At 40.0% G+C, this 18,808-nt stretch overlaps 1 long non-coding RNA gene across 1 annotated transcript; it reads left to right on the top strand.

The window, feature by feature from the left end:
- The first annotated feature begins 275 nt into the window (after positions 1 to 275).
- On the top strand, positions 276 to 10,860 carry LOC127529040 (uncharacterized). The gene is made up of 4 exons (XR_007935696.1): positions 276 to 721; positions 2,672 to 2,749; positions 6,444 to 6,585; positions 7,719 to 10,860. It is a non-coding gene; the product is annotated as an uncharacterized LOC127529040 (long non-coding RNA).
- The last annotated feature ends 7,948 nt before the right edge of the window (positions 10,861 to 18,808 follow it).

Below are 18,808 nucleotides of genomic sequence, written 5' to 3'. Positions count from 1 at the left end.
AAGTGTTGGTAACAGAATGAACTATTTCCGTTGCCAGGTCCTCATTTGTGGAGGGAGGAATATAAACATTAATAACGATGGGCAAATAATGTGGACGAATTCCGACAGCCAGAATTTCAATGTCTGAATTACAAACTGTAGTTTTAACTATAATATGCACCCTTTTACACCATTCCTTGTTGACACAGATGACCAGTCTCCCTCCTGTCTTTTTTCCACACCGTATTGGGTCTCTGTCTGCTTGATGGAATCCATGCAGCATTAAAACAGTGTCAGGTATATCAGGTTGAAGCCAGCTCTCTGTAAAGCACAAAATGCCACTATATTTGTATGCTCAATGGTCTGCTATTAGCTCAGACAGTTCATCCATCTTATTGACAGTGATCAATCATTGCCCATTACAATAGATGGTAGACCAGTTCTAAAACCTTTACACTTTGCTTTTACTGTTATGTCAGCACAACTCCCTGTCCATCAGTGGACAAACAGCTCCTGCGGTAAAGATTAATTGAGCTGCTCAGGCGATCACAGTGCAAGTAGCCGATTATGGAAGTATTTAATACACCTTGCTTTCATTTTCTCAGTGTCTTTTACTGTTTCAGGTGTTGCAGACATCAGGAAACCTTTGGGTCCTCTTCGCAACTCTATCCAAGTTTGCAGCCCATTTGAAGCGCAATCAAGACAAGCCAACGCCTGGGTTTGTATACATTGCAGTTCATCGGTAAATTTAAAATCCATTTAAAATCCATTTATCCAATTTCCAGTGGCTACTATCAGTGATGAGCCAGACGCTAGATCAATTCTAATTTTAGACTCGTAATAAGACTAGTAACTAGTAAATAAGTTCAGAAAAAAACAAAAAACAGCGTGAGCTACGGAGCTTCTGCTAAAAGGCTGCTACTTGCCTGGAAGTTGCCACGCTTGAAAACAAAGGCAACAAGAAGCACAAAGAAAGAGGGAAGTAAGGACCAGCATATCCAGTGAACAGAGGTTCCTAAATGCACTTAATGGACTTACCTTTGTACCATTGTGCCTGATTTTCCTAAATAAGCATTTCTTCCTATGAAGTCAGTAGACGGATTGGGAGAGCATGGGGGGTCATGAGGTTGCTGGAAAGGGGTGTGTGTCACTCCCGATATCTATGCAAAAGGGCGAAGGTCCAAGTCTTTAGATTCCTGGTACTCCCTGTCTTGCTATACGGTTGTGAGACATGGATAAAATTCAGTGACCTGAGAAAAAAACTAGACTCCTTCGATACTGTGTCTCTTTGGAGAATCTTTGGGTATCGCTGGCTTGACTTTGTGTTGAACGAGTGGCTGCTACTGGAGTGTAAAATGAGGCACATTACCTACATTGTGAGAGAGCATCAGTTGCGGCACTACGGCCATGTGGCATGATTCACCGAGGGTGATCTGGCTCGCAGGAACCTCATTATTGAGGATCTAAGCAACTAGACCAGGCCAAGAGGGTGCCCACATAACATCTGTCTGCGGCACTTAGATGGTCACTTCTGGGGGGTGGGACTGGACCATGTGGCTGCCTAGGGGTTACCAACCAGAATCCCAAGCTGTTATTGTCTTGTCGTGGGTGTGGCAACATGCTGTACCAGTACATGCTCCCCTACCTGACCAGACCTGACATTGCGCTGTGCTAGTCTTAAATATTATAACGGATACTGAACTAGAAAAGCACACACCAAATGACAGTTATGCCTGAGAACAGATGCATTTATTTAACACTGAAAGATAATACTCTGATAATTAGCACCTTTCTACTGTTATGACCACGGGAAATGCTTCGTACAATAGCAGACACCAACTGGGCAACTAGCCATTTCTATTCTTGTCCCTGATTGTCTGCCACCATCACACGCTGTCTATCCACTAAAGACCAGTCTTTTGCAAGGGCTTTTATTTATCCTATACTTCAAGGGTCTCTGCCTGCATTCTCCAACCTTCCCTGGCTTGTAAACTGTATTTGAAAAAATTTGGGGTTTATTCAATGTCATGATCTGTGTACCTGTGTGACAGGTCACTGTCAATCATACAACCATCCCCACCTGTCTTCAGGATAATCTTGGTGGCTACTACAATATTAACATAAAATATTTGCACTGCAGTGGCATGTTGATTAGCACATGCAAGTAAGAATATCACTGTACTCTGTGCATGTGACAATAATGACCTTATAAAACTATATTCAAATTTAAACTTTTAATTTTCTGAGTTAATATCAAACATTGCTCCAACTATTACTGCCCTTTTATGTCTAAACTAGAGACAGTGGAAGAACTATATGGTAAGGAGCTTTAATGCGCACAAACAGGCAGCAGTTTAGCAGAGGCGTAGCTAGGGTTTTCAGTGCCCGGGGACAACTGAAGATTTCGCGCCCCCTCCTGTTTTCCAAAATGCAATGGGGAACATCAATTCGGTGCCCCCTGGATGCTGCGCCCGGGGACAGATGTCCCCCCTTGCCCCCTCTAGCTACGCCACTGCAGTTTAGATGCCTGTTCACACCTACTGCCCACTTGTTTGTTCATTAAAGAGGCAGCAAGAGTTTAAGAGGTGAGGCTTGGGGTAGGCAGCAAAAAAAAAAGAACACAAATGTTAAAAATTGTTAAAGTTGTATATTCTAATTTAATACATAAATATTGTTTCAATTTATATTGCAGTGTTAACGAGAAAAAAAGAAGAAGTCATGGAATTAAGGCATATTTTAAGTACTGTGGGATACCTCTTGATGCACTTGGGTAAGTCATCTACACAATAAGGAATTACAAGTAAAATGAAACATTTCAAACATGTAAAAATAGTTATAAACTTAAAAATTAATTTTACTGTTTCAGTAACTGGATTAAGCAGGCTTGAGGAGGTTATGTTATGTTGTGCTTACATCTTGAAACAAGAAGAAGAACAGCCAAGGCTGTGAAACAGAAAATAACAGGATGTGTCTCAGGCGGTTGTGGGGGTTCTGATTGCAGATTTTGTGAATACTGGGCAGTTGATCCAGCTGCAAACATCTGAGAAAGGACACTGAAGCCATTATATAATAAAGTGGATGGCAAAGGCTAACCACAACACAGCCATCAGTTCAGCTGTCTAGCTGTTGTTGTATAATGTAACAAAAATGCTTATAAATCATTATTTAGAAAAAGTTAAAAAACAAAAGCAAAAATGAATGAGGCCTCCAAAACAAGCTAGGGAGCAGGCCAGGATGTGCATTGGTCTGCCCAGCAGAGGCTCATTATTTTCAGCCCAGCCACAAATCATACCTTCTGGTTTTAGATAGAGCAGGCAAAAAACAATAAATATTTCAAAATCATACTGGAAGTGTTATAATGATTTATTTCCTTTTATTTTTCCCCACTTGTTTGTGGTTGTTGGTCAACATGTTTTACATGGACTCTTGTGTTTTGTACTCCTAAGGAATGTGAACTTCCGATTAACTTTCAGGATGCCATTTTGTTTGCTTATTGAATGCTGGCCCTTTGATGAGTTAGCATTATGATGCATGAAATCAGCCCTGAGAGTGCGCGACTCGGGATGTAACTCAGAGTACCAGCATAAAGGTTTTCTTAGAATCCAATATTAGGATTCTCTTTTTGATATCATGTAGCTGTTTTCTCTGTCTGACTTACTGGTTTTTAGAACAAAATATTTTTTCTGGCTGATCCATTCAGTTCTATCTATCTATCTATCTATCTATCTATCTATCTATCTATCTATCTATCTATCTATCTATCTATCTATCTATCTATCTATCTATCTATCTATCTATCTATCTATCTATCTAATAACACTAACAATTCGATAGAACAATAGCTCTGTGCTTCAGATATTTCTTAAAATACATTTTTTGTAATAGCAAAAAGAATCGGTAAGAGGGGCATCCTCTTTAGTAGGAGGAAATCAGTGTTTTTTGTTCATATGAGAGTAAGAGTGTTATATATGAATCCTTACAGATGTATAATATTCAAGCCAAAACTTGCAGCATATACATGTATGGCGACAAACAGGCAATACCATTGAATCCTGTCAAAAGCCTTTTCTGTATCAAGAGTGGTTGTGTGAGGTATGACAACCGATCCCAAGAAATGTTATGGCGCTAGCTGGGTTACCCCATTTAATTATCAAAGTTACTTTTAAACAGTAATGGTGCATAAAATAAAGGTAACACAAAGTAGACACTTGTTATAACAATCAGGTCAGGATCAGAGCTCTGTCTCCAGAATGAGACGCCACCTACTGTTAGTGCCTCAGATTTATAGTCCTCTCTCTGGAAGGGGCGGAGTCAGTTCCTGGAAGCAGAACGTGGTGTTAGTGAGAGCACTCCCTCTCATTCTGAGGTGGAATTGCTTACCCATGATAAGTCAGGAAAACAATCCACAGACACACATGCGTGACACAAGAAAGAGCAAGACTACAGGAAAATGATAGATAGATAGATACTTTATTATTAATCCCAAGGGGAAATTCACATACTCCAGCAGCAGCATACTCATAAAGAAAATATTAAAGAGTGATAACAATGCAGGTATACAGACAGACAATAACTTTGAATAATGTTAACGTTTACCCCCCCCCCCCCCCCCCCCCAGGTGGAATTGAAGAGTCGCATAGTGTGGGGGAGGAACGATCTCCTCAGTCTGTCAGTGGAGCAGGACAGTGACAGCAGTCTGTTGCTGAAGGTGCTCCTCTGTCTGGAGATGATACTGTTTAGTGGACGCAGTGGATTCTCCATTATTGACAGGAGCCTGCTGAGTGCCCGTCGCTCTGCCACAGATGTCAAGCTGTCCAGCTCCGTGCCTACAATAGAGCCTGCTTTCCTCACCAGTTTGTCCAGGCGTGAGGCGTCCCTCTTCTTTATGCTGCCTCCCCAGCACACCACCGCGTAGAAGAGGGTGCTCGCCACAACCGTCTGATACAATATCTGTAGCATCTTATTGCAGATGTTGATGGACGCCAGCCTTCTAAGGAAGTATAGTCGTCTCTGTCCTTTCTTACACAGAGCATCAGTATTGGCAGTCCAGTCCAATTTATCATCCAGCTGCATTCCCAGGTATTTATAGGTCTGCACCCTCTGCACACAGTCACCTCTGATGATCACGGGGTCAATGAGGGGTCTGGGCCTCCTAAAATCCACCACCAGCTCCTTGGTTTTGCTGGTGTTCAGGTGTAGGTGGTTTGAGTCGCACCATTTAACAAAGTCCTTGATTAGGTCCCTATACTCCTCCTCCTGCCCACTCCTGATGCAGCCCACGATAGCAGTGTCATCAGCGAACTTTTGCACGTGGCAGGACTCCAAGTTATATTGGAAGTCTGATGTATATAGGCTGAACAGGACCGGAGAAAGTACAGTGCCCTGCGGCGCTCCTGTGTTGCTGACCACAATGTCAGATCTGCAGTTCCCAAAACGCACATACTGAGGTCTGTCTTTAAGATAGTCCACGGTCCATGCTACCAGGTATGAATCTACTCCCATCTCTGTCAGCTTGTCCCTAAGGAGCAGAGGTTGCATTGTGTTAAAGGCACTAGAGAAGTCCAGAAACATAATTCTTACAGCACCACTGCCTCTGCCCTAGTGGGAGAGGGATCGGTGTAGCATGTAGATGATGGCATCCTCCGCTCCCACCTTCTGCTGGTATGCGAACTGCAGAGGGTCGAGTGCGTGGCAGACCTGTGGCCTCAGGTGGTGAAGCAGCAGCCGCTCAATGGTCTTCATCACATACGACATCAGAGCGACAAGCCTGAAGTCATTCAGCTCACTAGGATGTGATACCTATGGGACTGGGGTGATGCAAGATGTTTTCCAAAGCCTCGGGACTCTCCCCTGTTCCAGGCTCAGGTTGAAGATGTGCTGTAGAGGACTCCCCAGCTCCAATGCACAGGCCTTTAGCAGTCGTGGCGATACTCCATCTGGACACGCTGCTGACGTAAAAGAAAAATATATTCCAATAACATAATGCACAGCATGGAATGGATAGCGATTGTCTGCCTTTAATGAACCTGTTTCAATCATGAAGCATAATGAAATTCTGTACTTTCTCAGGTCTACTTGCAAGAACCTTGGCCAACAACCATCACTTTTATATTTAAAAGATTAGTGAGAACAAATGAAGACTGGAAGCTGGAATAAAAACTTGATGATGTGAAATATATTCAAATAACAACCAGAACAAATGATGAGTTCTGTGGGTAAAAGGGTAGCTGCCCTTGTAGTATGTTTTTATGGTGTGTCATGTCAGGCTAATTGGTAGCACTAAACTGCTGGTATGTGAGTTTAGGGTTGACATCTCATTCACTGCGAGCCCTTGCCTTGTACCTTTACTGGAATCATCTGCTCTACAAGTCAGATTAACATGCATGGTCCATAGTGAACATTGCTGAACTGCATTAAGCAGATATTTTATGGTTCAGACTCTTGTATTTTGTTCTTACTTTCAGAATATGGGATTGCCAATGACCACCTTCAATGCAACACTGACGATTTTAACAGCTCTGTCTATAAAAGATGCATCAGTACCTTCTCTGTCAACTTAAAGAAGTTAAAAAGCAGAGATGAATGTCTGGGCCCAAGTATGATAAGGTGAGTACAAAACATCAATTGGTTATCGACTTTAAGCAGAACACCCTCAAGTAGCCCAATGTTCAGAACTGACAAGTTCAATAAGTTTCAGTATGCAGAAAGTATTGGTGAATGCAGGAGAAATTGGGTGTTGGTGGTAGAAGAACAACATTGAACTTCTGTCATAGAAGAATAGCACGCAGCTTCTGCCTCAACTCAAAATCATATGGACATTTTGGACCTGTCTTTGGAAAATTCCTGCAATTCTGACTAAATTTCTGATAACACCATGTAGATGAAGGCAACATCTTAACAAAATCTCCACTCAAATTATTTAATGTTACACCAGACTGTCATGGTGTCCAGAATTGGTGCCGCTTGGTATTCTGCTTAATTGCAATCTGGCAGGTTGTGCCAAGGTGTAAGAGGTGGGGCAGCGTCTGGATACAAAAGTCCTCCTTTCCTGTCTTTCCTTTTTTGAAATTCTACCCACAATCTTTTCCTGTTAATTTTTTAGTATATGCAATCTTTTCTTAATGGACAACAGACAGGAGATATTTTCATATTAAAGTTACCATACTAATGCAAGTAAGAATGTGACAATAAGACAACTATTTATATTTAACGTAATGCAACTAAGTGCTTGTGCCTCTAATGACTTAAGAAATGTCATTAAATGTTTTATACAGCATGTTGTGTTTTGCCTTTTTGCTCATTGCCGTTACCTGAGCTACATAACTGAGTGCAAATCATTGAGCTGGCACAGGACAAAAGCAGAGGAGGGATAGACTTTATTAAAAGTTAATCATCAACAAATGTCACTTTGAGGTTAAATGTATTTAAAAGCAGCAATTTTAGAAGAGTACACAGATAACAAAATTACTCAATGACTTAAGCAATGTTTACTTAGGGATTAAGACATCACATTTACAATGCATGTGCTCATTCTCAGTCAAGCCATGATTCATTAAAAATAAAAACTCCTGTTAGTGACTGTTTAATTTTTCATTATATAATATTTGTTGTCCTTTTCTGACTGTGTTTGTTTTCAAAATGTTGGACTAGGATGCAGTAAATTTAAAATAATGATATTTGTAGATACCAGAAACTGAGTGAATCGGCTTCTGATTGATTGCTCGTCTCTCATTTTCCAGGTTTTATAGAGCTCTGATGGATTGTGTTGACAGTCAAGCCAATGCTGCTTCCTGCACTGACAGCTCCTTAACTGACCAGATTTTCTTACAACTTCACAAACAGTTCTTCTCTTTGGGCATTTCCACTCCATGTGTGGGTTTACCAGATATCACCCTCATGCTGATCTTACTGTGTGTCATTATTACACTGCTTCTTCCTATTGTGTGCACTGTTTTGGCTATTAAGACTTAATGACTTTGGTTCTTAGTTATACTTTCTTACAATTTGTTGGATCACGTTTGGAACTGTTGTGACCTACAGTACACCAACTGGTATGTGCTATACCACGAACAGGAAGGTAGCCCTTCAGGGGACAGGCCTCTGCAGTTTAGTACCTACAATCAGCATCAAATCAGCACCTTGAAAGATTGGACAAAGTGTAGGGACCTTAAAATGTTATATTGATGTTTCAAAACAATACTGGAACACCAAGAGCTGTTAGGAATCAGCACATAAATTAGAACATTAGAACAATTTTGACAGGAGTAGGCCATGTAGCCAAACAAAGCTCACCAATCCTATCCACCTAATTTCTCCAACCTATCATCACAGTGAGCTTTGAAGGTCGCTAAACTTCTACAATCTACCACACTTCTTGGGGAATTTTTTCTATGTGTGTTCTTTTTCCAAATTAAAACTTTCAATAGTTTGTGCAAAATCTAACCTAAACAAGTTTCCATCTATACCACCGGTTTTTGAACATTTTTCCTAAAGTAACAGCTGGGTCCCACTGTTCTAGTTCTCTTCATAATTTTAAGAACTTCATTCATGTCTCCTCTTAATTGGTTTTCTTAAACTGAAACTAAATTGTTATTTTAACTCACACCTCTCAGCCCTGGAATCAGCCTAGTTCAGTAGTGGGCAGTGGGTCACAAATGGGAGAAGGGGCACTTTACGGGACCAAATTTTGCCTACTTTTTATTTCATGGAATATTTGCATGGCATTATAATATTCACAACTTTGGCCAAAAATTATTTTACAAGATTAGAAAAGACACTATGGCCCCTCTACTGTACATACAAGGGGGTACCCAAAAATAACCAGAACTGAAAAAAAAATTGTTTTAATAAGTTTTACTTACTGAAACTTTAGTCTCCTTCAAAGTACTCTCCATGTGAATGAATGCACTTGTCCCAACTGTTTTCCTACTGGTGGAAACATTTTTGGAATTGCTGAAGAGGAACGTTGTCTAATGCCTGCAGCGATTTTTCTTTGACTACCTCCACTGTACAAAAACACTTTCCTTTGAGTTCTTTTTTCATATGCGGGAACAAGAAAAAGTTGAACGGAGCAAGATCAGGCGAGTAGGGAAGGTGGCAAGAACTCCAAGATGCACAAGTCAATTCAGAAATCTCTTCAATAGTCCGACAACGATCTTTGTAAATCGCATTGCAAACTTTTTCAAGGTTTTCAGCATTCCTAATTGTGGAAGGTCAGCCTGATCTTAATTGGTCTTCAAGTGACGTTTCCCCTCATTTGAAATGTGAAAACCACTTGTAGACCTGTGTTTTACTTAAAACTTCCTCTTTAAAAGCAGTTTCAAGCATCGCTACAATTTCAGCAGCTGTTTTCCCTAACAGAAAACAAAATTTAATACAGACTCGTTGTTCTTTATGATCACCCATCACAAAAATAGCACAACATATTTAATAAGCACCAAGAAAAACTGACACGGAATGCCATACAAACAATACAGAGCAATGCCACTTGGCCCACTGCCACAGAATACTGTAAGTATGCTACACCCTAGCGGCAAAATTCACAACTAAGTCTAGATGGCGTGCCAGGTACAGATTCCGCTTATTTTTGGGTACCCCCTTGTATACTTCATTTTCCTGATGAAACACATCTTAACAAGACAAAGAAGGGAAAAAACAGAATTCCCATCTAGCTATTGAAATACCAAATGGATTTTAATGGCAAGAGGTCACATTATAGCACACAAATCCAAGAGAAGCACCTATTGTGGGTCAAGCACTCAAAAAGCCACTGGAAGTGATCCTCTGATACCAGAGGTCACAATTCTCTTTTGTGCATTACACTTTTAGCAAGGAAAAGCAAAATTTGAGGTTTCTTTGTTCATAAATAAAGATGTATTTTTGGTGGAATTAATAGCTATAGCTGTCATAAACCATGGAAGGACTGGGATGAAAAATTGTCCCTGGGCTTTTGTCATCACAATTGGCCGGACACCAATCATTCTTGCACCCAGTGTTTTTCTTATCAAAGAAAACTAGAATGACATTAACAAAAAATAATCTTGTTAAGTAAAACTGAATAAAAATGAAAACACAACATGTCCAAAAACTAGAACCCAACTAAAACAAAAAATAATAAACAAACACATAACTAGTGTTTGTAATTTTGATTTTTGTGTGCAGTTGATGGTATACTCATTAATACCACACAGTCTTAATTTTAGTTTAGAAAGCACAGATTTGTGCACATGTGCAAGTACCCCTCGCTACAACCATCCGAGTCTAGCATAATAAGGGGATTTCATTGGTCAGAACTGAGAGCGAATACCAAAGCCTCATAATTGGCCAGTGGTTTCTTTTGAGGATTTCATTGGTTACAACTGGACATCAGTCACGAATGTCCTGCTGGTCATCACCGAGTGGCAGCTTTTACCAGACTTCAAGGAGAAGGCACTATTCTGTTCCTTAGGTGGATTTTAGTGGTCAAGTCTGGCTTCAAATTTGGTCAGTATTTAGGCGAAAAAAGAAATGTTCTGTTATTGGTAGGAAGTTCATCAACCAACATCAGTGAGCTGCGCTTCCAAATTATGAAACTTGTGGCTGTAAGTGTTTACTAGCTGTGCTCCTTTGCAAAAGAAAAAAAAAAGATAAAAATCTGAAGTCAGATTTTAATATCTTAATTTTATTATTATTAGTAGAAATATAGTAACATCTACCAGTCAAATTAGCATACTGTAAACAGGTAGAATAAAAAAGATCAGCATGCAGTAGCTAGCTATGGAAGTTTATTCATGCCACTCGAAAAAAAAAATTGTAATTGCATTATTTCATAAAAATATTGCTTGCTTGCCAGAGTTATCATTGCAGTGAGAGATTAAGCAGACATGTAGCATACAATCAATGTTATCAACTGTGCAGACGTTGCACGTATATTTAATTGTAATCATTTTTTTTTTTTTTTTTAACATGACCATAGCTGTGGTATTGAGTATTATAGTACCGTAGTAGTATCGTGACCCTCAAATTCATTCCCTAGGGCTCACTGTAGAAGTCACAAAGTATTTACTAATTTATGTCACTTAGGGATCTAAGAATACAAATATTTTTTTTAACTTTTATTATTTTTGAGTGTTTTGGGTAATTAAGCCATTGTGTATTAATCAACAAACAAGAGAGTTAACACCTGTCCTTTATTATTCAGCATTGTTTGCCCTGGTGTCTACTCTGTTCATTATTCTTAGTTTTTGAATACACAAAACTACACAAAAATAACACATTAAAATGAAAATAACAGGTATGCATTTATACTCTAGGTATGGCAAAAGATATAATAAAAAAAATCATATATTTCTTGGATGGACTTTCAGCACACAGTACTCCGGCTCACCAGTGTGTTATATAACTTAAGCAACTTAAGTCAACTCCCTTGACTTGTCATATTATGTTTCATGTTTTTTAACCGAACATCCTATTAACTTTTTTGTTTGCTTCTGTTTACTGTCTGGATGTAGATAATGATGAGTCCGCCATGAATTCCCAACTCCTTCTCATAAGGTGTACTTCGGATCTCCTGCTGTGTATTCAAATCTAACATTTCTGCTTCTTATGTGTGAAACCTTACATTTATTTTTTTACCTGAGACTTGCAATTTATTTTATTTCCTTGCCAAACAATCCATTTTATTGCATCTTCTGAGAACAGTTATTATAATACTATTAAATAAAATTCTAATGTGATCTTTAAAAGTGTTTGAAGGAAGTGGCCATGTTTAAATGAGACACAACAAGACACTTTGTCAAGTCAACTCCAGATGAATCCCTTTTTCGGATTTTGGTTTTGCCAAAGCAGTTAAATAACTGGTGTATGCTTTAAACGAACTGTGCTCAAATCTTTTACAAACTTTTGTTGTTGGCCACAGAAACTTTTCTGTAATTTGCGGTTTTCACCAATGCATGTTTTTCAGGTTACTCTTTCTTATTCTTTAAAGTAATAAAGTTGTATTGAGGGGTTTGTCTGGTTTATGTATATTTTTGCATTGAAAATTCTACAAGCTTTACTTAAATCATTTCAAATCAATTCCTTTAAATGCTGTGCAATGCAACACTTCATCATACAGTAGATAACACATTTTGTCCAACCACTGATATTCAAACCTGGAAATTTCAAATAAAGCTGTGAACCCTTTGGAATTACCTGGATTTCTGCATTAATATGTGGTGTGATCTTCACCTAAATCAACTTTTTCATTCTTCTTGATGCTAATGTTTATTTTATGCATGCCCAACCTAACGTGTTTTGATTTTGACTACAGAATTTTAATGTTTGTTTTAATATATTATGAAGAGTTTTGTCAAACCATGCCATTTACATGTAAGAAATTAAATATGCTTCATGCTAACACTGCATAAAGATAAGGGAGAGCTGTAGACACTGCATATGTAGGTGCTGAATTGAATTAAATATGTCATCAAACCTTAGAGAATGCAAAAACATAATTTGAAAAGGAATCCTAACACAAATACTGGTAAAAGAAATTAACTCCACACAGCTTACAGTCAAGTCTGGACACTCAGATAATTAATATTTAACAATATATTACCTTTTATATGAGTATGAGTATACCTGGTGCCCAGGTTTAGCTGTTTTTTTTTTTGCCGTTTTTAAGGCTTTCTTTCTGCTTTCCTTCCTTTTTCAAGGACCATTCAGTCTCTTTTCACTTACTTTTTAAACAGCTCCTCTGCTTTTCCATCTTCTTTATAACGTGCCCAGTTAATAAATTCTTTAATGTTCTGTATTGATAGGCAGGTATCCTGCTAACCGACTCTTAACCCTCATATTTCCTTTCATCTAGCAATAAAGCAGATTGATGCACTCAACACCCTTTGAAAGGGCACCTGACAGATTGAGTCAGTCACCTCACTCTTCTTTTGTCAGCAGCAATTATTCTTAAGCTTATAAAATGGTTTTCAAACTTCCAAATCTGACGCATGAAGACATACTGTATGTAGCTCGGGTCTTCTTTATTTTGTCAGAACTTGTTCATATCAGAAGGTAGCTTGTATGTGTTAGAGCCTTGCCCCCAAACTTTGCAGTAACTTGGCTATGAAAGAGAGAGAAGTCCCATCAGGTCAGCATTTACAGTAAATCTAGACTGAAATCCCATTATAATGGTACAGTGCATTCATTAATATTAACCCTTTCACCACTATCGTCCAATCTATAGTAGAAAGGGCCCAACCTATATAATGTCATGAGCACTGAGCTAATCTGATGTCGACATAGTTTTACATTTAGGTAGATCAAAAAGGGCATTTTTGTGTATTCTTAATCTTTCTTAAGAGTTTAATTTACAGTATGCACTGTAAAGTATTTATTTATGCACAGCAATACTTTCTGGAAGCTACACGATTAAAAGAAGTTTATTTATATTCCTGGATGAATATACACTATAAACACAGTTGGATGATTCTGAAAAAGAAAAATGTGTTTTCCAGCTCAGGCATATTTTGCTTATTTGTTAATAATTTGATCTCTCATCATTCAAGTTCTTCGTTATGTTGGGCTCATACTGTGTATAAGAGTTTTTTTTATAGAAATTCCCGTGGCTCATTAAAGTTAATTCTTTAATCTCTTCTTTTCCTGCTCTTTCTGCTCTACTCACTGTGTCTTGACCAAAGTCTATCCTCATCACATTGAAGCGATGAGAGGTGCTGTGTGTCTGGCATTTATCTGACAGCATTGACATATAGCTCCAGTCAGGTCTCCCTTCAGAAAGGTGGAACATCCTTTAATTTATAGAGAAAGAAAAGTCCCCACCCATTCCAATACTCTAGTCCCTTTATATTTTTGCAAAGACTAACAAAGCATGGCCAGGTTGTTATGATGTTTTATGATCTCCTGCTTTTACCAGGGACGTTCAAAAAGTTTCCACACTTTTTTTTAACTTTATTTATTAAGAATTTGAAAAACAAATTACATTACGTTAGTCACCTTCGTTCACGAAGCAATTTTCCCAGCGTCGTACCAACTTTTTAATGTCCAATTACTACTCCTCCCACATTCACTGTTTCCAATGAAAATATAAAAGTTCAGAAACTTCAGAAAGAGTTGGTCTCGTCTGTTGTGGGAGATGGACGTCTGAAGTGGAGCTCCATTAGCAGCGGTGTTGTTTTTTCTATTATTTCTTATTATCCCGAGGTATCCTGTATTTACCCAACCTGAGGAGATTCTGTTACAGTATATGCAAGCATATATAAACATGAGCAGTAAGAAAGGGGCTCAGAAAGAAACGGAAAAGAAACCTAAAGCTACATCCAGGCCTAGACAGGTAAGTCCAAGTTCAAGGTACGGCCATTCAGAGACTGACCTGGAACAGACAGGCGAAAGCCCAGACTTTTCGGGAACACAGTCGCTGCATCGTTTCCAGTTGAGAGCGAAAATGGGAGCGAATATGCAAGTGATGCAGGTCACAATAGCTCGCCAATTCCAGAAGATCACTTGAAACTGGAAAAGGCCTTGCAGTCTGCGCTTTCATCTACTCCTCGTGAGCCGGGAGCATCGGTTGTAATTGGGCTCGCCGCTTCACCTACGGTGCACGAAAGCCGAAATGATATGTCCGAACTGAAGGTAATGATCGCTGAGCTTAAGCAAGAGATAAAGAAAGAAATAAATGGTATGCTCAAGACAAGCGAGAAGACAAGTGAGAAGCTGCAGCAGGATAATAAAGACTCAGAGAAACATGTATATAATCGCTTTAAGACGGCTTTTAAAGGTATGCTGGAAAAAATACAAGCACATTCAGGAAAATGCGTCTAAACTGAAAGCACTTGCCGACCTGCTGGAAGACGTTAAGCAGACATTCACGACTTGAATTGAAACAGCCGAACATTTAGCATCCACCGCTGATGGAAAAGTAACAGCTGCGAATTCCGAATGCAAAAAACTTGGAGACAGACTTGCTGCTCTGGAAGATGGATGCAGAAGGAATAATATTAGAATCGAAGGTCTACCTGAAAATCGTGAAAGTCCAAACCCAGTGAAATTCGTAGCTGAAATATTCTCCAAAATATTTGGAGAGGACTTTAAATCAGACACCGAGATAGCAGCAGCTTACCACATACAGGGATTGAACACCTCTAAACCTAGGACTTTTGTTGTGCGCTTCAAGAAATTACATCTAAATTAAATGTAATGTCAATTCTCAGACAGAAACAAGAGATTATATTTGAAAATAACCTCATTCGTATATTCCCTTATTTCTCACCCTCAACAGCTGCTAGACGTGCCTCTTTTTATAATATTAAACAGTGCTTAAGCTGATATCAGATACAGCCTCTTGTATCCAGCCAAACTGTAAGTGGATATTCAAGGCAAACATTACATCTTTACCACTACGGAGGAAGCAGAAAAAGAGTTAAGAAAGCTGATCCCAACACATTCCTGAAATACGACTGTGAGTTGCACCCTGTCATGGCATCACAAAGAAGATATAATTGGCAGTCTAATCGGCTTGCAATGATACTGGTACCGTAATTATACATCCTTTTCCCTTGTTGGTCACTTTCTGTTTATGTTTTAATTACAATTATACATGTTTATGTATGTATGTGTGGAAGAAATTAAATTAGTAACTTTTTTTTTTCCCTTTTTACTATTCTAAAGGAGACTGTTTAACATCATGCCCTTGGTTTATTGTTGTTGTTATTATTGTATTAGGGTTTACTATGCTTATCCAGGGACACTTTTTAACACCATTCCCTGGGTCTACTATCTTAATATTTCAAGACTGCTGAAGATTATATTTTATGCTTATAGTATTTGGACTGTATTGGCAATAGATACCTCAATTTTAATCCTCATACGCCACTGTATACATATCAGTATTTTGTATCATCATAAAACTGACATTAGAAACAATCATACCCCGGGAAATTCTGGGACAGATCTACATGGAGATAATATTATAGCTGTGCCTAAATGGGAGACAAATGGTGTCACGACAAAATGGGATTAAATAATGGACATTCTCAAAACATGTTCTAGACAAAATGAAATCCCTATTTGATTTCCTTGAGTCTCTAATTCACATACAGACACTCCTCACTTAATGACCAAGTTCTGTTCCTATGACTTGGCTGTTAATCGACTGATAAGCGAGGAGCTGCCCCGTGACTGATATTTCAAGCATACTGTCTCTTTCACTCTATCTTTCAAAATCATCAAAATGATCAAATGCACCAACTCCAAGTCACGTGCTATCGCTTTAACTTTCTTGCCTGCTTCATAGTCATTTATGACCTTCAGTTTCATCTCAAGATTGATAGCCTTCCTTTGTTTCTTGGTGCTTCCTGCAGGTGAAGTCATGATCTTCCGTTTTACCAACATCTTGTACTGTGGGGCGTACAATAAGATACAAATGTATACAAAAAATATGTAGTATTGGACATTTGCAAACACTAGTGTAGTGAATACTGACAGACTGCGGGAACAAGACAGAGAGTGAGAAAGGTTGATGTGAGATGTGGTGATTGACGCTGAGACACCATGGTGCCGTTTCCATGACCAAAGTTTTATTACAGCGTACAATACCAACACGTTGTAGTACTGTTCGTAAGTCCACGTGGTTGTTCAACAGGTAGGTCTTTAGGTCCGGAGTTTCTTTAATCCATATACAAACTGATGCGAACTGCACAGGAATTTACCCCCCAAAAAGAGTTGCAGATCATAAAAGTAAGAGACACGGGAACTGTTACAACACAAGGGAACTGAAAACTATCAGTGTCTGATCTTCAGTTTTTTTTTCTATGTCTATGATTAACTGTGTTTCGACTATGTTGGAGCTGGATCAAATGCTGCTACATTAAATATCATACGCTGAACCAGAATCCTGAATTGAAACTATACCTTGATCCATGTCCTCCCTGTACAAGCTGATACTGTAATATTTTGCTCTTTAGACAAGACACTAAACATTAATCAATTAAAAATACTGCAGACAAAATCACTGCCACAATAAATTAAACTTTGATCAATATAATCTGAGTAAAGTTATGGCAGTATTGTTCTGAACATTATGAAAGCTGTGGGGTGCCATTGAGCCCCAAATCCCAAACACAATAAACAAAACAAATCCCGGGGTAAAATAAGGGGGGGTATTACAAAATACCTTTTATAACAATCATACAGGTTGTCTCTTCTTTTTTCACTCACTCTGCACTGCTAAACATAAAAGTGTTGTCTGTCTCTGCTCCCAGCTCTGACCCAACTGGACAAGGCAGTGCAGACTGGTACGTCTGGTGCCAGGGCTTCATCTTTTTGAAGCACTTCTGAGACGTATGGAAGTCTCCAAGAATAGGGACCGAAACTCCCTGCAGCTCCCCCTAGCGACACCCATGGACTCCAGCAGGGCTGTGGCCCAGTGCTATAATTCCCAGCATTCCCTGTGCGCATCCATATGGGTACAGCAGTCCAGGGATGATGCCACTTAGTGTATGGGGGAAGACAATAATCTGAATACACTCCCTTTCCTCTCATTCTGCAATACTGTAGTCCCTGATAGGTAAGGTTACCAAGTTAAATAAAGTTGGGCCATTGGTCCTAACATGTTGTCCCTCACAGCATGAAGAATTTAAATTTTTTTATTTGTTACATTAGTTTCTTGATAATCGTTTTCTATGTTTATTATTTTGTTTTAATTGGAAGATTCAGACGATGTTGTTTTGCTTTTGGTTTTGTTTATGTTATCATCTTCTAATTTTATATTCTAACCAATTTCTCTCAAATCCAGCAATGGGCACTAAGGGATTCATAATACTATAACATTTATAATTATTGTGAAAAAAAAAAGTTTGATGTTGAAGCTTTTTGGCGTGTCACCCCAGGACCCCAACCCCCAAATCCAAATTTTGCACTTTGGTTTTATTGTGATTACCACCACCTTATCGTGGTGGAGGGGTTTGCGTGTCCCAATGATCCTAGGAGCTCTGTTGTCCGGGGCTTTATGCCCCTGGTAGGGCCACCCAAGGCAAACTGGTCCTAGGTGAGGGATGAGACAAAGAGCGGTTCAAACCTTCTATGATGAATGAAAACTTTGGACGGCGTTTTCCCTTGCCCGGACGCGGGTCACCGGGGCCCCACTCTGGAGCCAGGCCTGGAGGTGGGGCTTGATGGCGAGCGCCTGGTGGCCGGGCCTGCACCCATGGGGCTCGGCCGGGCACAGCCCGAAGAGGCAACGTGGGTCCCCCTTCCCATGGGCTCACCACCTATGGGAGGGGCCAAGGAGGTCGGGTGCAGTGTGAGTTGGGTGGTGGCCGAAGGCGAGGACCTTGGCGGTCCAATCCTCGGCTACAGAAGCTGGCTCTTGGGACGTGGAATGTCACCTCTCTGAAGGGGAAGGAACCTGAGCTAGTGCGCGAAGTTGAGAGGTTCCGGCTAGATATAGTCGGACTCACCTCGACGCACAGCTTGGACTCTGGAACCAATCTCCTTGAGAGGGGCTGGACTCTCTACCACTCTGGAGTTGCCCCCGGTGAGAGGCGCCGAGCGGGTGTGGGTATACTTATTGCCCCCCGACTTGGAGCCTGTACATTGGGGTTTACCCCGGTGGACGAGAGGGTAGCCTCCCTTCGCCTTCGGGTGGGGTGACGGGTCCTAACTGTTGTTTGTGCGTATGCACCGAACAGCAGTTCGGAGTACCCACCATTTTTGGAGTCCCTGGAGGGGGTGCTAGAGGGCATACCTTCTGGGGACTCCCTTGTTCTGCTGGGAGACTTCAATGCTCACGTGGGCAATGACAGTGAGACCTGGAAGGGCGTGATTGGGAGGAATGGCCCCCCCGATCTGAACCCGAGCG

Source organism: Erpetoichthys calabaricus, chromosome 8 (assembly GCF_900747795.2).
Source record: "Erpetoichthys calabaricus chromosome 8, fErpCal1.3, whole genome shotgun sequence".
Lineage (NCBI taxonomy): Eukaryota > Metazoa > Chordata > Cladistia > Polypteriformes > Polypteridae > Erpetoichthys > Erpetoichthys calabaricus.
The sequence above is the reverse complement of the archived record's forward strand: the minus strand, read 5'-3'. Positions and strand labels throughout refer to the sequence as shown.